Raw genomic sequence first — 9,204 nt, 5'->3', positions numbered from 1 at the left:
ATTAGATTTTCAACTGAGAGAGTCAGGTCTTCTCAAGAAACCTGAAAATTTAGGCCCAAAGGAAACCTGCATCTGCCATGCTGCTCTCACCACACACAGTTTTTCACCAGTGCCGATGGTACTGCCACGCTCCACGTTCCTGTGTACTGTGTTCGGTGTGGCAGGGAAAGTGAACTCTCCTTAGGCTCTGCATTTTCATTCTGGTCATGACACCTCTTGCTTAGTGAGGAACCTGATGAAACATCTTCCCTTTGTCCTCTGGATTTTTAACATATTCCCATTTGAGAAAACCTTGGAGCCAAGCAAAGTTAAGGTGGTTGAAGTGTAGTAGTAAAGGTTAATGTGGTAGGAGTCATATACAACACAATTCTGAGAAAAACCTTAAGAAAAGGGACAAAAGATAGGAACAATTTTTGGTTAACGTTTGTACAAGGAGAATCATAGATATGTTAATAATACAAGAAGAATACCTGAATTTCATTGTGTGACACAGCAGTGTGTTCACAGCAGGAACAGTATAATGGAAGCATAATTTATCACCCAGATGCTCAATTCTGTTAAAACTACATATACAGTGATATATCTATCTACCTCTTTATCATTCTTCATATGTGACAGCAGCTCAAATATATATGAGGAAATAAGCAACAACATGGAACAAGTCCCAAACCAATTTCATGAAACTTACAACTGTGGGTGCAAGTTGGGGTGGGGGTGAATATTACTAGTGAGAGTATGACCCTAAGCTCCTATTGCAGTCTCCCTATTGCTATCCACTTATGCCTTTTCATTTTCTACTCAAGCTATACTAAATGAGTTCTGACCCTTAAAACTGATCTTTGTCTAGAGACAACTTCCTGAGAAATCCTAGGAAAAAAAGCCCTAGAAAAGGAGACTATGGAGTCTCCATGGGCCACAGCCCAGGCTTCTGGTCCAATTCTGCATAGGCACCAGCAGGACAAGGGAGCTATACGTGGCCCTGCTCAGGGATGAAAGAGATACTTTGTGAAAGAAAATAGAGAAAGTCACAGAGCTTGTCAAAGCTTCATAATCGCACACTGTAATTGCTATGATGTAGGATTTTTGAATGGCTGTTCACATAATTTGCTAGCACACTGTCTTTTCTGGGTTTGTGAGCCTTAATGGCATGACAGCTTCCCTGGTCTGTAGCTTCTTTTGTAGTTACTAGTCCTTCAAGATTTCCATGTTCACACTCAGGGATTCACTGCAGTTCCTGCAACATCGCTAGCCTTGCTCATCTTCTCCTTTGAACCATATCTGCCACCCAGAAACGGAGCTCGTCTGAGAGATCAGAAGCAGGAGGGTATGTGGGAAGGATTTCCATAAGGGGCTTCTTTATAACTTTTCATAGAACAAAATGTGATGCCTGATTGTTGTTAATAATCTTAAAATGCTATTGAACAGCAAGTGGGGTCCTACTGCCCACTACCACACTGTAGGCAAAATTTTGGAGGCAAAGTTTTTTTTTGTTAAAGATATTTATTTATTTAGGCAGGGGAAGGAAAGGACAAGAGAAGGAGGGAAACATCAATGTGTTTGCCTCTCGTGTGCCCTCCACTGGGGACCTGGCCTGCAACCCAGGCATATGCTGTAGACTGGGAATTGAACTGGCAACCCTTGATTCACAGACTGGCACTCAACCAATGATGCACACCAGTCAGACTCTTTGAATATAGACTCCTTTCCTTGTTGATAAAGGAAAGGAGTCTATATTCAAAAACAACAGTTTTGGCATAACAGCTTTTCACATGCATTAGTCACTTAAGCCTACCAATTAATGCTAAGCTCTTTAAACTCCTGAGTTCCATATCATTCCTCCATTAGTACTAGTTTTTAATTACCTTATTACTATAGGATTAGTTTATAAACTAAAACAACATAAGATAACAAAACTACACCATTTTGGAAGAATGGCAGGCTTCTCCCTCAGAGCCTGTTCCCTCTAGAACATCCAAAGAATAAACCTGCCACCCTCTGCCAGGCCAGCCTGATCCTAGGCTGCACCCAGAGTTCCTTCTATCATTCTTTGGGAAATGGAGGCAACTGCAGCAGGCTCATACTCAAGGAAGGATCATACTTTATCCACTTGCCTACATAAGCATACTCAAGGAAGAGAGCCAGACAGCCAGTCTCTGCCCTCCTTTTATTTTAAATCTTCTGGAATTATGATTCCGTGCACACAGGAGGCTTTCATCTTTTTAACCAGTCCTGTCATAGCCTGTTTACCATTGTCTTGGACAGCCTCCTCCTTTTACCCTTCCCTACACCTCCCCAGTGATCTGTTCAGATCTCTCGGTATAAAAAGATACCAGAAGAAGTGGCATGGCAACAATATCCTAAGACCCATTCGAAAAAAAAGTTAAAGTAGGGTTGACTCTTTTTATGTATGTATGTATGTATGTATGTATTTAACAATGTCTACTTCTGGTATAGAAACACCTACACCCCAGACTAACTCAGATGGTAGATACAGTCAAAGATTTTTTAAAAAATATATTTATTGATTATGCTATTACAGTTGTCCCATTCCCCCCCCACTCCACTCCATCCTGCCCACCCCCTCCCTCCCACATTCCCCCCCCTATAGTTCATGCCCATGGGTCATACTCATAAGTTCTTTGGCTTCTACATTTCCTACACTATTTTTACCCTCCCCCTGTCTATTTTCCACCTATCATCTATGCTACTTATTCTCTGTACCTTTCCCCCTTCTCTCCCCCCCACTCCCCTATTGACAACCCTCCATGTGATCTCCATCTCTATGGTTCTGTTCCTGTTCTAGTTGTTTGCCTAGTTTGCTCTTGTTTTTGTTTTAGGTGTGGTCGTTAATAACTGTGAGTTTGCTGTCATTTTTACTGTTCATATTTTTGATCTTCTTTTTCTTAGGTAACTCCCTTTAACATTTCATATAATAATGGCTTGGTGATGATGAACTTGTTTAACTTGACCTTATCTGAGAAGCACTTTATCTTCCCTTGCATTCTAAATGATAGCTTTGCTGGATACAGTAATCTTGGATGTAGGTCCTCGCGTTTAATCTTGGGTAATGGAATTATGATGTGCCTTGGTGTGTTCCTCCTTGGGTCCAGCTTCTTTGGGACTCTCTGAGCTTCCTGGACTTCCTGGAAGTCTATGTCCTTTGCCAGATGAGGGAAGTTCTCCTTCATTATTTGTTCAAATAAGTTTTCAATTTTTTGTTCTTCCTCTTCTCCTTCTGGAACCCTTATAATTCGGATGTTGGAACGTTTCAAGATGTCCTGGAGGTTCCTAAGCCTCTCCTCATTTTTCCGAGTTCTTGTTTCTTTATTCTTTTCTGGTTGGATGTTTCTTTCTTCCTTCTGGTCCACACCGTTGATTTGAGTCCCAGTTTCCTTCGCATCACTATTGCTTCCCTGTACATTTTCCTTTGTTTCTCTTGGCATAGGCTTCATTTTTTCATCTGTTTTTCGAACAGATTCAACCAATTCTGTGAGCATCTTGATAACCAGTGTTTTGAACTGTGCATCCGATAGGTTGGCTATCTCTTCCTTGCTTAGTTGTATTTTTTCTGGAGCTTTGAAGTGTTCTGTCATTTGGGCCATTTTTTTTTTTTTTTTGTCTTGGCGTGTCTGGAGCCTTAAGTGTTCACCGGGGTGGGGTAACGCTGGTCGCTGCGCTGTGACGCTGTACGTGGGGGAGGGGCCGAGAGGGACCCATGGCACTCGCTTCACTCTCCTCTGGATTTCAATCTTTCACTCCAATACCCACAGTCAAACTGGGCCCCTCTGGTGCTGGTTCCTGAGTTGGTGGGCCTGTGCACACTAGGCCCCTGTGTGTCTCTCCAAGGACCTCTCCCGTGAGGCTAGGAGTCTCTCCCGCTGCCTCCCCAACCCCCACGGTGCTCTCAATCAGAGGCTTGAGGCTTTATTTCCCCGAGCTGGAGCCCTGGGTTGCGTTGTCTGCTTCGCTCCCCACCGCTTGTCCAGTTTATCTATACGTGAATGTGGGGCCGCGGGGTGCTATCCGCTGCTCTGCCTGCCCCATTCTCTGCCACTCTGAGTCCGGCCCTCTCGGTTTATCTGCTCGAATGTGGGGCTGCAGGGTCTGCTAGTGCTCGGACTGCCTGCGCCATTGGTCCCACAATCCGCCAATCTCAGTCCCGCCACAGCCACGCGAGTCCTCTCCACCCCGGTGCCTGTCTCCGCCCCTCCTACCGGTCTGGATGAATGTTTATTTTTTTATTTCCTTGGTGTCGGACTTCCTCGCCGTTTGATTCTCTGTCAGCTCTGGTTGTGCGAGGAGGCGTAGTGTGTCTACCTACGCCGCCATCTTGGTTCTCCAAGATTTTTTTTTTAACTCTGCCTTCTTCTCATCTGACATGTTCTTACTGGATTAAGAATGACTTTGTGCATTATCACCTCTGCAGCATTATCCTTGTACCCTTAACTGTCCCAATACATGTTTTGAAATTGCCCTGTTCACCTGAGTCATTATCATTATCACAGTTCTTTTGTGTCATTTAATACACAATTTTAGAATTGTTTCATATTCTATTAGTCAGGGTTCTCCAGAGAAGCAGAAACAATATGTGGCATTGTGCTAGACATGTTTTCCTCCAAACCCTTTTAATGGAAGGCTGGTCAGGGGCCTCCAGCGAGAAGGAATGCATATTGCTTTGGAAATGGATTGTAATTCCCTCCTTGTGTCCTTTTGGGAGAGGTTTCTGGTCCTGTGTGAGTGCTTCTTGACCTTTTCTCTTTGCAGGTACACACTGAGGTATTATAGTTTAGAGTCACGACCAAGACATGTGCCCCCTTTGCCTGGGACCACTTAAAACAAATCTTGGAATCATGGAGGGAGAGTTCTGCTTTGCTGATCTTCTGCCATTGGTGTTCCTTGTAATGTGAGTCATAAAGGCTATGTCTGCTGCATCCGGTCATCCTTGTGGTTTTTTTGGCTTATGGGAATGAGCAGTCAAGATACTTGGGCTTGATCTCCTGCATGACAAATATTACATATATCCTTTATACATATGAAAGAGATTGTTTATCAGGAATTGGCTTGTGTGATTATGGCATTTGAATAGTTGCAGGCACTGCTGTCTACAAGCTGGAGACCCAGGAAAGCTGGTGGTATGACTTCATCCAAGTTTAGAAGCTTGAGAACCAGTCAATGGAACATGTCCTACTTGAAGGGCAGGAGAAATGTATGTCCCAGCTGAAGCAGGCAGACAGGAAGCAAAAGGAACAGGTTATTTCTTTTTCTGCCTCTTTGTTCTGCTCAGGCCCTCACTCTATTTTCCTCAGACCACAGATCCAAATGGTAATCTCATCTGGAAACACCTGCACAGTCACCTGCACAGTCACACCCAGAAATAATGTGTGGAAGAGAAGGGGCCACATAGAAAACTGACAAGCTCAGGGGAGGCCTACATGGCAGCCTTACACACTCAGAGATTGAAAGTAACTACAAAGGATGGTCTGAATGTAAAATTTATTAACTAAAGCAGTTCATGGCAGGTAGTCATGTGCTAGGCTGGTAGTCACATGCTAGGCCAGTGTTTTTCCCTAAAAAAGGTCAATCTGTACCTTAACTAAACCTGTCTATTGTCTTTTTGCATCTATGATAACATACCTTTGGAATGTCAAAGTAACTTCCCTTTTTCTGAATCCCTTGGGCACAACCAGAAATCCCTTCACTGCTATTGTTATCATGTTAATTGTTGACTGTTAACTGTTCTTTACCAACCTATTTAAATAAAGTGTGTGTTTATCATATTACCCTTTATCCAATCCCAGAGCCCCCCACTCCCACCCCCACCCCAGCTTTCTTTTCTCCAGCTTCCCTAATCTATCACCAATGTAACCCCACTTAGGTCTCTTTCTGTGATTATAATGTATAAAATAAGGTGCTAAACTGCCATTCTAAAAAACATTTCTCAATCCGTTGAGATATTGCTTTCCAGAAACTGGTCTCCACTTGCCTCAAATAAACCCACCAAAAATTCTCTATAGGTTTGAATGTCTCTTACGTTGACATTAACTTGGTGTAGTACAGCAGGATTACAAAGAAGCCTACTGAGGACCACTTTGCAGACCTGGACTTGCTGCTAGGTACCAGCAGGGGCCCATTGTGCATCACGGGCTTCATATTGTGAGAAGGGTGAACTTGGGTGCATTTCACTGGGAATTCCAGGCCTCCCTGTTTTGAAGTCTGATGCTCTGGCTTTTTTTGAGCTGTCTTTTTAAATTCTCAAGGTGGAATGAAGTTTAAAGTGGAGAGAACCCATGGTAAAGCAGGACTTGTAGGGAAAAAATAAGTGCCAGGTTTTAAATTTGGGGGTCTTGTTTTGAAATGCTTTCTGAGATTCTGAAGTTTTGACTCTATAGGTCTCACAATAAAACTGAAATTAACATAGGAAATTGTGCCTCCAAAGTTGGAAACTCCCAGACTCCAGCACTCATTATTACCTCTGGTAGGAAGTCTTGACTTGCAAGTACTTTACAGAAACAGGAAGATTTAACTAGAAATAGTATCAACTTAAAATGGCCAAAATGCCATTTTCTTTTTGGTGCCTAAATTAATTTTTTGCATGCAATCTTAGAAAATGCCAGCTCTAAAATGAAACTGGATGAATGGGAAGTGTATGCTGATTTGGAAATGAAAAGCTTCTAAAAAGAGCAGATACATTTTCAAAAGTTAATAACAAATTTTATAGATGTCTCTGAACTAAAAAAGGCTTCTGAAGTTAATAAATGCCAACACTTTATTTTTCCTCCTTCTACAACTCTGAAACCAAAGTCTGTCTTTGAAATGCAAAACCTGGACTTCTGACTAAGATGCAGGCATAGGTAGATAGACTGTGACTCCTCGTACAACCAAAAAAAGGACAACAACAAATTGAAAAACAAAAACCAACCAGAACTGCCAGAAAATCAAACTGTATGGAAGTTCCCCAACCAAGGAGTTAAAGAAGAAACATTCATCCAGGCCAGTAGGAGGGGTGGAGACAGGCAGCTGGGGTGGAGAGGTCTTGTGGCAAGGCTGCTGCTGGATGACCAGGGCAGGCGGTGACTGGAGGAGCAGGTGAGGTGGCAGAAGGCAGAGCTGGCAGTCCCACATTTGCATGTGGATGAACCAGGAGGAATAGCTGGGGAGTGAGAAAGAGTGTGCAACCCAGGGTTCTAGTGTGAACAAATAAACTCTCAAAATCTTTGACTGAAAAACCTGTGGGGGTAGCAGCAGCAAGGAAAAACTTCCATCTTCACAGGAGAGTTGGTTAGAGAGACCATCAGGGTCCTAGAATGTACACAAACCTACTGACCTGGGAATCAGCGCCAGAAGGGCCCAATTTGCTTGTGGGTAGAGGTGAAGATGGCTGAAAGCTGGCCGAGAGCTGAGCAAGTGGCATTGTTCCCTCTCTGACTCCTCCCCCCCACCCAGTGCCACAAGGCAGCAGTGTGGGCTGCCCCACCCTTGGGAATACCTAAGGCTCCACCCCTTACTATGTAATAGGCTCACCTAGACAAAAATATGGCCCAAATGAAAGAACAGATCAAAGCTCCAGAAAAAATACAACTAAGCGATGAAGAGATAGCCAACCTATTAGAGGCACAGTTCAAAATACAAGTAATCAGGATGCTTACAGAATTGGTCGAATATGGCACAAAATAGAGGAAAAAGTAAGAGCTATGAAAAGTGAAATAAAGGAAAACATACAGGAAACCAATAGTGAAGGGAAGGAAACTGGTACTCAAACAAATGGTTTATAGTAGAAGGAAGAAATAAACACTCTACCAGAACAGAATGAAGAAACAAGAAGTTAAAACAAACAAACAAACAAACAAGGAGAGGCTTAGGAACCTCCGGGACAACTTTAAACATTCTAACATCTGAATCATAGGGGTCCAGGAGGAGAGGAGAAAGACCAAGAATTGAAAACTTATTTGAAAAAAGAATGAAGAAGTTTTCCAATCTGGGGAAGGAAATAGACTTCCAGGAAGTCCAGGACGCTCAGAAAGTCCTAAAGAAGTTGGACCCAAGGAAGCACACACCAAAGCTATATTACTCAAGATTAAAGATAAGGAGAGAATCTTAAAACCATCAAGAGAAAAGGAGAGAGTTACCTACAAAAGAGTTCCCATTAGACTATCAGCTGATTTCTCAAAAGAAAGCTTGCAGGCAATAAGGCGCTAGAAAGAAGTATTCAAAGTCATGAAAGGCAAGGACCTACATCCAAGATTCCTCTACCCAGCAAAGCTATCATTTGGAATGGAAGGGCAGGTAAAGTGCTTCCCAGATAAGGTTAACTTAAAGGAGTTCATTATCACTAAACCATTATTATATGAAATGTTAAAGGGTCTTGTCTAAGAAAAAGGAGATAAAAAATATTAACAGTGAAATGACAGCAAACTCACAACTATCAACAACCAAACCTAAAAAAACCCAAAAACTAAAACAAAGTAAGCAACAACTAGAAGAGGAATAGAATCACAGAAAAGGAGATCACATGGAGGGTTATCAATGGGGAGATGGAGTGGGGAGAGAGGGGGAAAAGATTCAGGGAATAAGAAGCATAAATGGTAGGTAAAAACAGATGGGGAGGTTGAGAATAGTGTAGAAAATGTAGAAGCCAAAGAACCTATATGCCCGACCCATGGACATGAACTAAGGTGGGGGGGGATGCTGGTGGGAGTGGGGTTCAGGGCAGAGGGGAATAAAGTGGGGGAAATGGGAGAACTGTAATAGCATAATCAATAAGGATACTTAAAAATAAAATAAATAAAATGTTTAAAAAAAGCATAACCTGGTCTCCAAGAGCTCTTATCTGGACCATCTCTTAGTATGCAAATTTTTTGGAAGGTAAATCTTATCAAAAGGGTTTTAAAAAACTTGGCCATATCTATACAGTTCATATTCTCTCCACTGGCAGGCGTGGCCTGGTGACTCAGGGCAAACCACCTCCCTGACTCTCCTGCAGGCACCTTAACAGAGGAAGAGCCTCCCTGCTTCCCTCAGGTGCTGTGAGCTCCCAGGATACATTCAGAAACTCATGCCCATCTCCCTTGTCCCAGGACTGAGTACAAGTTGCCATAGGTATGGAAAGTACATCTCAATTCCCTTCCTCTGCCTCCCCCATCCCCAAACCATAGCTGCGCAGGGTTTTTTCCCCCTATATTCCCAGCATCTTTGTTCTGAACCCTG

The sequence above is a fragment of the Desmodus rotundus genome, chromosome 5 (assembly GCF_022682495.2).
Source record: "Desmodus rotundus isolate HL8 chromosome 5, HLdesRot8A.1, whole genome shotgun sequence".
Lineage (NCBI taxonomy): Eukaryota > Metazoa > Chordata > Mammalia > Chiroptera > Phyllostomidae > Desmodus > Desmodus rotundus.
The sequence above is the reverse complement of the archived record's forward strand: the minus strand, read 5'-3'. Positions refer to the sequence as shown.